Source organism: Neoarius graeffei, chromosome 2, assembly GCF_027579695.1.
Source record: "Neoarius graeffei isolate fNeoGra1 chromosome 2, fNeoGra1.pri, whole genome shotgun sequence".
NCBI lineage: Eukaryota > Metazoa > Chordata > Actinopteri > Siluriformes > Ariidae > Neoarius > Neoarius graeffei.
Genome location: NC_083570.1, coordinates 10,491,848 through 10,504,400, shown reverse-complemented (window position 1 = coordinate 10,504,400; position 12,553 = coordinate 10,491,848). Strand labels below are relative to the sequence as shown.

General features: G+C 41.3%; 1 pseudogene; it reads left to right on the top strand.

Moving 5' to 3' along the window:
- Positions 1 to 5,798: 5,798 nt before the first annotated feature.
- Positions 5,799 to 9,534, top strand: LOC132880701 (tripartite motif-containing protein 16-like; annotated as a pseudogene).
- The last annotated feature ends 3,019 nt before the right edge of the window (positions 9,535 to 12,553 follow it).

Sequence of the window (12,553 nt, the reverse complement as noted above, 5' to 3'; positions counted from 1 at the left end):
TTGCTGCCAACCCATACAGCCTGTGGTCTCCCCGTCAGGAAGTCCAGCAGCCAGTTGCACAGGGAGGTGTTGAGTCCCAGCTGGTCCAGTTTATGAATGAGCTGCTGAGGAATGATTGTGTTGAATGCTGAGCTAAAGTCTGTGAACAGCATTCTGGTGTATGAGTCTTTTGTCTCCAGGTGGGTGAGGGCTGAGTGGAGGGCAGTGGAGATGGCGTCATCGGTTGAACGGTTGGACTGATATGCAAACTGGAAAGGGTCCAGGGTGGGGGGGAGGGCAGACTTGATATGCCACATGACTAGCCGCTTGAAGCGCTTCATGAGGATGGGAGTGAGTGCAACAGGGCGGTAGTCATTGAAGCAGGAAGGAGACGGCTTCTTCAGGACCGGGATGATGGTGGTGGCTTTGAGGCACATGGGGACAACAGCCTGGCTCAACGAGATGTTGAAGATGTCTGTAAAGACATCTGTGAGCTCCTCGGCACAGTCTCTCAGGACACAACCAGGAATGTTATCAGGACCCGGGGCTTTTCGTGCATTTGTCGTCCTGAGAGCTCTCCTCACGCTGTCTGGGGATAGCGTCAACACCTGGTCACCGGGAGGTGGTGGGGTCTTCTGTGCCGTGGTGCTGTTGTCTGCCTTAAAGCGAGTGAAGAAGTTGTTCAACTGATTCAGCAGAGACGTGGAGTTGTCACAGGTCTGTGGCGAGGGCTTGTAGTCTGTGATGGTCTGAATCCCCCACCACAGGTTCCTGGTGTCTCTGCTGTTGTTGAAATAGTCAGCAATGTACCTGGAATACTGTCTCTTGGCCACCCTGATGCCTCGTGACAGGTTGGCCCTAGCTGTCCTCAGGCCCACCTCATCCCCAGCTCTGAAGGCGGCGTTCCAAGCTCACAGGAGCCTGTGGACTTCCCCTGTCAGTCATGGCTTCTGATTGGCCCGAATGGAGATGGTTCTGGTGACCATAACGTCATCCATGCACTTCCTCATGTAGGCAGCGATGGTCTCCGTGTACTCCTGTAGATCTGTGATGTTGTTGTAGGTGGCCGCCTGTCTGAACATGCTCCAGTCACTGGTGGAAAAACAGTCCTGGAGTGCCTCTGAGGACCGCTCTGGCCACACACGCATCTGCTTTGTAGCTGGTTTGGTGACTTTAACCAGCAGCCTGTATGCTGGCATTAGCATAACAGCGGAGTGATCTGAGGCCCCAAGGTGGGGGAGGAGTAGGGCTTTGTAGGCGTCTTTATGCATGGTGTAAACATTGTCCAGAATATTGTTTCCACATGTGGGAAAGTTGGTATGTTCATAGAGTTTTGGAAACATGCTCTTGGGGTTGCATGGTTGAAATCCCCAGCCAGGATGAGGAAAGCATCTGGGCGGGCTGTCTGCTGCTCACTGATGTGCTGATAGAGTTCATTCAGTGCTTCACTCCTGTTGTTATTGGAGCCGGGAGGGATGTATATTGCTACCAGCAATATGGTTGTAAATTCCCTCGGCAGGTAGAATGGCCGGCACTTAATAATTATAAACTCCATCAGTGGTGAGCAGTGTTTGCAGACCACAACAGCATCGTGGCACCAGGCATCACTGATGTAAACACAAAGTCCTCCGCCGCGAGTCTTCCGCCCCTCGGCTAGAGCTCTGTCTGACCGGTAGCATGTTAGCCAGGCTAGCTGAATGGCACAGTCTGGGATGCTGTCATTAAGCCATGTTTCCACAAACACGAGGACACAACACTCACTCACAGACTTAAAAGATGAGCGGAGCAGGCGGACATAATCCAGCTTGTTGTCCAGCGAGTGTACGTTGGCCAGAGTGATGGAAGGGCTAGCCGGCCAGTGAGGGCTAGCCACTAGCCTAGCCTGGATACCTCCACGCTTGCCCCTCTTCTGCTTCCGCATGTTCCGCCTGTGGTGCTTCCACTGTGGGCTGGATGCAGGAGTGGGGGTCAGTAATTGAGCAGGCCTCTGGAGCATACCATAGATGCATAGCACTTCCACGTCCACTGGATCTATATCCGTGAATATAGTTCTGTGGATGTTGAGCAGAAACTCAGGGGAGTATGTGCGCCTTAAGACTCATGGACGCGACAAAGATGAACAGATACACACTGTTTTAAAACACAAAAAACATGAAAACACAGTTCTATCGGGACAGAGAGGAGCTGCTGCATGTGTGCACGCTGCCATCTTGGAAGAAAAAAAAAAACTACTGGTGTCCTTCTACCGTTGCTCCTTTGAGAGCAATATGCTCTCAATGATGCAACGGTAGAAGTACACCAGTAGTTTTTGTGAAAGATGGTAGTTCCTGAGCACTCTCAGGAAGTACAGTCTCTGCTGTGCCTTCTTGATGACAGTTGTAGTTTTGACACTCCAGGTCAGGTCATCCTGATTGTGGATCCCTAGAAACCGAAATTCGGAGACCCTCTCCACACAGTTCCCACTAATAAACGGGCAGAATGTCCATTTTCTTCCTTTTACATTCTGTAATCAGCTCCTTAGTCTTGATGGTGTTTAAGACCAGGTTGTTATTTGTACACCAATCCGACAGCTCCTCCACCTCGTCTCGGTATGCGGACTCATCACCCCCTGAGATGAGCCCCACCACAGTGATATCATCAGCAGCAAATTTGATGATGCTGTTACTGGAGTGGGCAGGGTTGCAGTCATGGGTGTAGAGGGTGTAGAATAGGGGGCTCAGCACACAGCCCTGAGGGGACCCAGTGCTGATGCTGATGAATGTACTTTGAACTGACAGTAATATGGAACCAGTTTGCTTGTACTGTATAAAAAGCTGAAGGTATTTTATTTGTCCTCAGAGTGAGTTAAAGGAGGAGCAGATTCATGATGAATTAAAAAAAAAAATTCAGTCAATTAGAGAGTAACACAACAGAAAATGCTAGCTCCTTTGAGCCAATAAAAATTTACCACTCCATAAATGTTGAAATCAATAAACATTTTGTCTTTGATGAAGTTAAGATTATTGTGAAGAAGCTAAAAAACAATAAAGCCTCAGGAATTGATAATGTTATAAATTAATCCTTGAAATACTGTCCTGAGAATGTTCTTTCTATTGTTGTTAAACTTTTCAATGTTGTATTAAGTTCAGACTTTGCCCCGCACAAATGATATATTGGTATTATTAAACCATTGAAAAAGAAAAAAGGAAATATTGATCATCCTGAAAAGTACCACGGTATAACCTTCTTGAGTTGTATTGGAAAATTGTTTACTGCTTGTATCAACTATTGACTAACATGGCATATAGAGGGTGCCGGCATAATGGGTAATGAATAAGCTGGCTTTAGAGATGGCTATCGCACCTTGGACCTTATTTTCATCCTAAATTACTTGTTGATTAATACTTGTTTAAAAGAAAATGTGTGCCTTTGTAGACTACAAAAAAGCTTTCAATCTGATTGACAGAGCCTCGCTATGGTCAAAAATGATATTATATGGAATAAATTGAAATATTTTAAGAGTTATTTACAATATGTATGAAAACACCAAGTCGTGTAAAAGTTGCCAAAACTTCATCTAACTTTTTTGATTGTAACATTGGTGTCAGACAAGAAGAAAATCTCTCGCCGTTATTATTTGCAATATACTTGAATGATTTTGAAATGTATGTAAGTAAATTCTATAAAGGTCTTGAATTTTTCTCAAATGAAGTGAACACTCATTTAAGTGACAATGATGTAGACATTTTCTTAAAACTGTGTGTTTTATTGTATGCTGATGATACTATAGTACGAGCAGAATCTGCAGAAGACATGCAACTTGCGCTAAATGCAGTACATAGGTATGGTCAGGAATGGGCTTTAACTGTAAATGTTATAAAAACAATGTCATTTTTTTCATGACGTAAAGTACATAACTATCTGAATTTCCATTTGGAAATGAACCGTTACAAGTGGTCGATGACTATGTTTATTTGAGTTCCACTTTCAATCATCATGGGCTCTACAGCAACACTATTCACAAACTATGTCAAGCTAGATGTGCTATGTTTTAATTTAATCAAAAAGCATGTTAATTACAACTTCCTATTGATATACAGTGCGAGCTTTATGATCAGCTAATTGTACCCATACTTTTATATGGTAGTGAAATCTGGGGTTAGAAAAATCTTGATGCTCAACACAGGAAATTTCTGATGAATTTGCTAAAACTCAATAAGAGGACGGCTAATTATATGGTGTATGCAGAGGTAGGATGTGGAGAGCTAAAATCATTCGTAAAATGTAGAATGACCTGATTTTGGCTTCGATTAGCTCAAGGTAAAGAAACAAAACTGTCTTGTATAATCTTAAAATTGTTAAGGAAAATGTATCCAATGTCTACCAATCCAAATGGTTGACGCATGTAAAGGGTAGACTAGATAACTGTGACATGTCAAATGTGTGGGATGATTATGAAAATGTTAGTCCTGAATGATTTAAACAGAGTATTAAGACAAAAGTTAATGATATTGATGTCAAAACATGTTATCTGAAATAAATAGAAATAAACTGCATTTTAAATATAGAATGTACAAAGATTGAATAGCTTTTGAGGAATATCTAGTCAAACTAGACAATGTAAATAGAATAAACTTATGTAAATTTAGGTGTGGTAACCATCAGTTGCCAATAGCTGAAGGTAGATATTTACCCAATCAAGACAGAAAACCTTGCACTCTGTGTGACACCCATGAACAGGGTGATGGATTCCATTATATACGCATATGTCCTTATTTTAATGTGGAAAGAACTCATTCTCTCTAGCTGCTTTATCCTGTTCTACAGGGTCACAGGCAAGCTGGAGCCTATCCCAGCTGACTACGGGCGAAAGGCGGGGTACACCCTGGACAAGTTGCCAGGCCATCACAAGGCCGACACATAGACACAGACAACCATTCACACCTACGGTCAATTTAGAGTCACCAGTTAACCTAACCTGCATGTCTTTGGACTGTGGGAGAAACTGGAGCACCCGGAGGAAACCCACGCGGACACGGGGAGAACATGCAAACTCTGCACAGAAAGGCCCTCGCCGGCCACGGGGCTCGAACCCGGACCTTCTTGCTGTGAGGCAACAGCGCTAACCACTACACCACCATGCGGCCCTGTGGTAAGAACTAATTTCTTAAAAAGATACTTTTACACGAGACCAAATGTGTTTAAACTGAATCAGTTATTCAACTCTCAAAATGTGAAGGAGTTGCGTAAATTAGCCCGTTTCATCAGGGTAATAATTTCACATTTTAAAAAATCAAAATTTGGAGTTACTGTAGTACATGTAGATATCTTGTTATTTAGTATTCACTTGTATGTTGGCAAAATTTGTACTTAAAAATGTTTTTTTTGTTTCCATGTTAATATTATACTGATGAATCTCAAATTTGTTGTATGTTAGAAAACATAAAATGGAATTAGTACCGGTAAACCTTTTTTTTTATCTTCTTTCAGTCCAACTGACTGTCATTTTGTAAAAAAAAAAATTGTGTTTTAGAATGTGTATTTTTTTGGAATTTCATACCTCCTGGAGGGCTCGTAGATATCAATGAAATTCATTGTCATTGTCATGATCAGCAATAAAAAGTGCAAAATAAAAAAAATACGGTTTTCCTTCCTGACAGCTGCATCCTCCTCACTTTTAAAATGGCTGCAACATTCTTTAGGGATGAAGATCAGTTTAAAGATGTCATGAGGAAAAAGCGGTTCAAGTGAAACAATTGTAATTTATCAACAAGGCTGAAAGTTGTGCTTGAGGTGTCAGTAGGTGGAAAAGTCCAGAAAATTAAGATCCATTCTGTGAGTATTTCATGAAATTAATCCTAATCAGTGCAGCTACATGGGTTATATTTCTGCACTGAAGGGAGATGAAATGGTTAATAAAGGAGTGTTCATGACCTCTCTGTGTTTGTGCTCCTCCTCTTTCTCTATTGCTCTTTTACACACAGAACCAGGAAGTAACTCGTCATTTCAGAGCAAACAAACTGTTCTCTCTCTCTCTCTCTCTCTCTGTGAGCTCAGGAAAATGGCCGAGGCCAGTATTTCAATAGATAAGCTTTTTGTGGACCAGTTCAGGTGTCCAGTGTGTCTGGATCTCCTGAAGGATCCGGTGGCTATTTCCTGTGGTCACAGTTTCTGTAAGGTGTGTATTAATGACTGCTGGGATCAGGAGGATCAGAAGGGCATCTACAGCTGTCCTCAGTGCAGAGACACTTTCACTACAAGGCCTGTTCTACACAGAAACAACATGCTGGATGAAGTGGTGGAGAAACTGAAGAAGACTGAAGTCCAAGCTGCTTCTCCTGCTCACTGTTACGCTGGACCTGGAGATGTGGAGTGTGATTTCTGCACCGGGAGAAAACACGAAGCCCTCAAGTCCTGTCTAACGTGTTTGGCTTCATTTTGTGAAATTCATCTGAAATCTCATCTTGAAGTTCCTGCTTTGAAAAAACACACATTAATTGAAGCCTCAGCAAAACTCCAAGAGAAGATCTGCTCTGAACACAACAAGCTGATTGAGATCTACTGTCGTACTGATCAAACCTGCATCTGTTATTTGTGCATGTTGGAGAAACATAAAGACCATGACGCTGTTTCAGCCGCAGCAGAAAGAGCTGAGAAACAGGTGAGAACGAGAAATCTTTCCAGAATTAAATCATCTTAATTATAGTTTCCCATCTAGAAACAGGCGCTTTAGTCAGTGATATGATTTGAACTTTAATTTCAATGTGTGTATCAATCAGAAGGATTCTGTAAAAGCTGATTAAAATTGTATGTGTGATGGTGAACAGAGTGTTAAATTTATCTTCAGTGAAAGACGGAATCTGGTCAGACCAGTTAGTGAACATTTCTCACACACACACACACACACACACACACACACACACACACACAGTACATAACATTCACAGCTCTAAGAAATGTGAATGTACTTTGAACTGACATTAACATGGAACGAGTTCGCTCGTACTGTATAAAAAGCTGAATGTATTTTATTTGTCCTCAGAGTGAGTTAAAGGAGGAGCAGATGAAATCCCAGCAGAGAATCCAGGAGAAGCAGAAGAAGGTGCAGGAGCTGAAACAGACTATGAACACTATAAAGGTGAGCAGTGAGCAGAGACAGAGCTGCTCCTAGAAACACACACAACATGGACAACAAGTCATTTACAGTCACAGTAAGAGAGGGAATGATAGATGAGCTTTAAGTCTTGTGTGTGTGTGTGTGTGTGTGTGTCCTAACAGCTCAGTGCACAGACAGCAGTGGAGGACAGTGAGAGGATCTTTACTGAGCTGATCAGCTCCATGGAGAAAAAGCGCTGGGAGGTGACGGAGCTGATCAGAGATCAGGAGAAGGCTGAACTGAGTCGAGCTGAACGACTCCTGGAGCAACTGGAGCAGGAGATTGCTGATCTTCAGAGGAGAGTCACTGAGCTGGAGCAGCTTTCACACACACACGATCACATCCATTTCCTCCAGGTAACACTCACTGTCTGATCTACAGAGCCAGCTGTTCCTCACACACTCTCTAAAACACCTCTCATTCAGGGAACAATAAATGTCCCTGTCTGACATCACAAGTGGGTTTTACATTTCATTTGCTTTCTGTAGGTTTTAGCTTCTGGACGTCAGTCTCCTCACTTGGAACGACCAAATTTTCAGATATCCAGCATCACTGTCCATCAACATTTCTCATTTGATGGAGTGAGGAATTCTCTCTCCGATCTGAAAAAGAGACTCGAGGAATTCTGTGAGGAGAAATTCAACAAAATCCTTCCACATGGTAAGAGGAGCTGTTCCTGCTGGAGAAACACAGTGATGTGTTATTTCTTAGCGATGCTCCTGCTTTCTTTTCTGCAGACACTTTATTCACCCGACACTTTGAGCTAAAACACTGATTTAAAATGAATAAACTGACTGGATCACTTTCAACTCTTTCCATCTTTTACACAAACTCATGTTTCTATTTTTCTCTCCACAGCTGCAGCAGTTCAGATCATTTCAGAACCAGAACCACAGAGCAGAGAAGAGTTTCTGAAATGTACATTTAACACACACACACACACACACTTCACATAAATATATTGTGTGAATTAAACCCAACATGTTCACATTGTTCAATTTGCTTTTCTCTCTTATTTTAGATTTCTGTAATCTGACTCTGGATCCCAACACGGTACATCGTCAGCTCATTCTGTCTGAGAAGAACCGAGCGCTGAGATGGAGTAAGAGAGAGCTGCGTTACTCTGATCATCCAGAGAGATTTGATTACTGGTGTCAGGTGTTGTGTAAGGATAGTGTGTGTGGACGCTGTTACTGGGAGGTGGAGTGGAGCGGTGCTGCTGGTGATGTGTTCATATCAGTCTCATATAAAGACATCAGCAGGAAAGGACAGGGTGATGAGTGTGGGTTTGGATACAACAATCAGTCCTGGAGTCTGCAGTGTTCTTCTTCTTCTCTCTCTTTCTGGCACAACAACATTGCGACTGTTCTCAGAGGTCCATCAGCCTCCAGAATAGGAGTGTATGTGGATCACAGTGCAGGAACTCTGTCCTTCTACAGCGTCTCTGACACGATGAAGCTCCTCCACAGAGTCCACACCACATTCACTCAGCCTCTATACGCTGGGTTGGGGTTCTACTTGTTTTATGGTTCTGTGAGATTGTGTGATCCAAAATAAAGTGTGTAGTGTTTTCTGTAAAATTCCTGCACGTTGCCACGTTGTTGCTCAGTCATCTGTTTGACTAGAACACAATCCAGCTGCACAAAAAACACTCATTTTATTCTTTAAATTAAAACAGATGAATAATTTAAAATAATTAAAAAGGAAATGTTAATGTTTTACAGTCAGACAAGAAACTCATCAAATTTAAAAGGAAAATGGCACCATACCATAAATCCGGGGACCCGGGTTCGATTCCGGCCCGAGGTCATTTCCCGATCCCTCCCCGTCTCTCTCTCCCGCTCATTTCCTGTCTCTCTACACTGTCCTATCCAAAAAAAAAAAAAGATGATGATTGGCCTGCAGATAGAACCTTATAAATCCAGGTTTATCTGAGAGTTTGGGATTTTTATTCAAATATTACAATCAAAGCTTTGCAGAATAAAAGATAAGAGCACAGGAGAATAAAGTTTCCCCCAGTGATGGAGTTTCTGTGCTGAACTCATTTTCAGACAGAAGCTTTTATTACTGAGGTCAGGATGTCAGCAAGCTGTTGTCTTGATATGCAACGGGGTTTTTCTCCCCTTTGGATGGATATTTTTAGATTATTTAATCTGTGGAGAAATAACTACAGTGTCTTAAATACTGTATGTGTTTGTGAAAATCACTGTAAACCTACAACTGACTTTTTTCTCCAAAAAACATCTCTTTTAATGTTGTCATATATTGTCTGTGTGAATAATGATGATAAATCTGTCTCTGTGAATCTGTGAACTGGATCTGTCTGTGGTCTGACTCCTGATTTAGATTCTCAACATGATTGTTGGAAAAACTTTTTTTTTTTTAAATCCTTTTCATTTTCAATAAAATCAAGCAACAAATCCATTACTGTTCTGTATTCTGATTGGTCAGAAGGTGTTGATTATTTTTCTATAACAGCAGCTCTGACAGTAGTGCAGGTTTATATTAATGGGCTTGCTCTAATGCATTCTCGTTTCTATAGTAACAGCTCATTGAAATGACATTATTTTAGACCTGTGTGTTCACAAAGAAAAATGAAAGAAACGTCGATGAACACTGTAATATTTAACCTGGACATTTCTCCTCCGGGCGGCACGGTGGTGTAGTGGTTAACGCTGTCACCTCACAGCAAGAAGGTCCGGGTTCGAGCCCCGTGGCCGGCGAGGGCCTTTCTGTGCGGAGTTTGCATGTTCTCCCCGTGTCCGCGTGGGTTTCCTCTGGGTACTCTGGTTTCCCCCACAGTCCAAAGACATGCAGGTTAAATTAACTGGTGACTCTAAATTGACCGTAGGTGTGAGTGTCAATGGTTGTGTCTATGTGTTAGCCCTGCGATGACCTGGTGACTTGTCCAGGGTGTACCCCGCCTTTCGCCCGTAGTCAGCTGGGATAGTCTCCAGCTTGCCTGTGATCCTGTAGAACAGGATAAAGCTGCTAGAGATAATGAGATGAGATTTCTCCTCCAAACCACCAGAGGGCGCCTTTACACACATTTTGAATCACTTCTTCACTCATTTCCTGCTTGTTCGCATCAAAAGCACATGAACCTTTCAGTAACTGTGACCCCTTCCAGTGTGTTAGTAAATCTCCTCAGTTATGAGTCGTGTTTATTCTGGATAGATCTCCTGTTGATGATCTCGCCTCATCTCTGCCTTTCCCTTTGATTTTAATGGTATTTCTGGTGGATGGAGTTTGAACCGTGCACTGACTGGGATTAGATAAAGTCTTGTGTTAACACTACTCGCAGATTTCTTTCTTCTGCCTTTCAGGAGATTCATTTCAGTCTGTTAACAATGTTAAAATGACCCAAAGGTAAAATGACCCGTGTCAGTGTGGGTTTCCTCCTGGTTCTCCAGTGTTCTCCTACTTCTCAAAGACACATCTAATGACTGATTGAGGCGACTCAGGATCTCTGATCTCAAACATATTCACCTACCAACTTCATTTCCATCTCAAAAATCTTTTTTTTTTCAAACTTTATTTTAACAATTCAATTTACAAACTGCATTTTGGAACATTAGTTTGCATACCAAACTCTACAAACCAAAACACACACACACACCTCCAGTCATACATGTATACATGCATAATATGTGTATATATCTGTCAGACAGACAACATTTGTATTGTGTAACAGAACAGACAGAAGTAACAAAAACAGGAAAAAAAATAACCATAGGGTTAACATAACAAAAATAATGTATGCATGTTAATCAACAAGGATTATAACTTAAAGAGTGAGAGACTTACAGTAGACATAGTTTCACATAAATCATTTATGGCCTGATTTACTTCAGATCACACCTTTAAGGATGTTAAATAGCTTTTAATTTAATTTTTAAAAGAAACTAAAGAGGGTTTACTGTTCTTCCATTTATTCTTATGTATATGATATTTACCCAAAATGATAATTATGCTTACCATCTTTGATACCTTCTTTGACAGACCATTATATAAATCAAAACCTGAGTCTTATTAAATGAAGGATTATTGATCCCAAGATTTTACCAGCTATAAATATCTTTCCAAAATTGCACTGTGACTGAGCAAGAGAAAAATAAATGTTCAGTAGTTTCAGGCTGTCAGACAGAATCCACAAGGATCTACTTTCAAATTCAACCTTTTCCTTAGAGTTTCAGCAGCTGGATAAATATTGTTCAGGATTTTAAACTGAATTTCTTTCACTTTGGGTGAAATTGGCCATCTAAGATAACTACAGTGTGTATTTGTTAGCGTTCCTCCATCGTCAGTTATTCTTATGTTTGTTAATTTCTTTATTTTCTTTTAAATCAGGGAATAGCTTAAATTTTAAAACATTTCCAATTACTTTGTTATTACATTTTCTTTCACCAATTTCCACTTCACCGATTTTCAATTCAGACAGATTGACTGCCACCTTTGAATATTCAAGGGTGTTTTTTGATCGTGAATCTTAAGGGAGGTGGAATAGCTCTCCAAATTTGATTTAATTCTCTATAGACACATTTTAAATTAAACTTTTCTACGAACAAACTAGGCGGCATGGTGGTGTAGTGGTTAGTGCTGTCACCTCACAGCAAGAAGGTCTGGGTTCGAACCCCGTGGCCGGTGAGGCCCTTTCTGTGCGGAGTTTGCATGTTCTCCATGTGGATTTCCTCCGGGTGCTCTGGTTTCCCTCACTGTCCAAAGACATGCAGGTTAGGTTAACTGGTGACTCTAAAGTGAGTGTGAATGGTTGTCTATGTGTCAGCCCTGTGGTGACTTGTCCAGGGTGTACCCTGCCTTTTGCCCGTAGTCAGCTGGGATAGGCTCCAGCTTGCCTGTGACCCTGTAGAACAGGATAAAGCGGCTAGAGATAATGAGATGAGACAAATTAAATTGCATTAAATGTCCATTTTCATCCATTAGACCAGTAATATCTAAAACTTTATCATTCCATTCTTGTTGAAATAAAGTCTTCCTTTTAATAGTAATGATTCTATTATTGCACAAGGTTAAGTACACTAGCATTTGTGTACATAAAATAAATAATTTTGGTGAAATTGAGCAGCCTTGTCTGATTCTGCGTAAAATCTTAAATTTTGGTGTCCTTCCAGGGTTAAGGGAGATATAACTATAAATATCGTTGTAAAACATTTTAATAACCTTGCAGAACCCTTCTCAAAATCCAAGTTTTTTGAGTGTTGTAAACATAAAATCGTGCTCCACAGTGTCGAATGCTTTGAAAAAGTCTAGAAATAAAAAGAGACTATCTGACTGAATAATCAATTGGTAATCAATCATATCCAGAATCAGTCGGACATGGTTTTGAATATATCTTCCCTTCATGAAGGCTGATGGATATTCGTCTACAAGTTTTACAAGTACACGCTTTAGAAGATTAGCAGATCCTAAGGCAAGTAA